The 430-nt window shown below is 64.9% G+C and overlaps 1 protein-coding gene across 4 annotated transcripts in view; it reads right to left on the reverse strand.

Moving 5' to 3' along the window:
* Positions 1-430, reverse strand: part of SBNO2 (strawberry notch homolog 2) — a 117,331-nt gene that overhangs the window by 100,639 nt on the left and 16,262 nt on the right. The window lies entirely within an intron of this gene.

The following is a 430-nucleotide window of genomic DNA, read 5'->3' on the forward strand; positions in this document are numbered from 1 at the left end:
AAAAAAAAGCCACAAAGCGTAGGTCCTCCCTTCCCCCGCCACAAACGAGACCGACTTTTTAAAAAGGAAACTCTTCTTATTTAACCTGGGGCTGAAGCAGCCAGAGAGCCGCCCCCGCCCCACAATTGGCACTGCTCGGCTGTACGAGCAAAGCCCCGGGGTCATCTGGACATGCCCCCCGGGAGCTCAGACCAGGGTTCAAGGGGCTGCGTTTAGGGCTTGGAGAAGGAGGCGTCAGCGGGCAGGACCCCTCGCCGCCTGCCCCAAGCCGTCGCCCGCGAGGCTCCGGTCTCCGGACACAGGTCCGGGCGCGGGGAGGGGGGAAGGAAATGAAGTCTGGACGAGGGCATGGGGGGCTGCGGGCGGGCGGGCAGGGCTGGCCCCCGCCTCAGGAAATGACTCAAGCCGCGATGGCACTGGCGGTGACGCA

Source organism: Gavialis gangeticus, unplaced genomic scaffold (assembly GCF_001723915.1).
Source record: "Gavialis gangeticus isolate Ggan-Ray unplaced genomic scaffold, GavGan_comp1, whole genome shotgun sequence".
NCBI lineage: Eukaryota > Metazoa > Chordata > Crocodylia > Gavialidae > Gavialis > Gavialis gangeticus.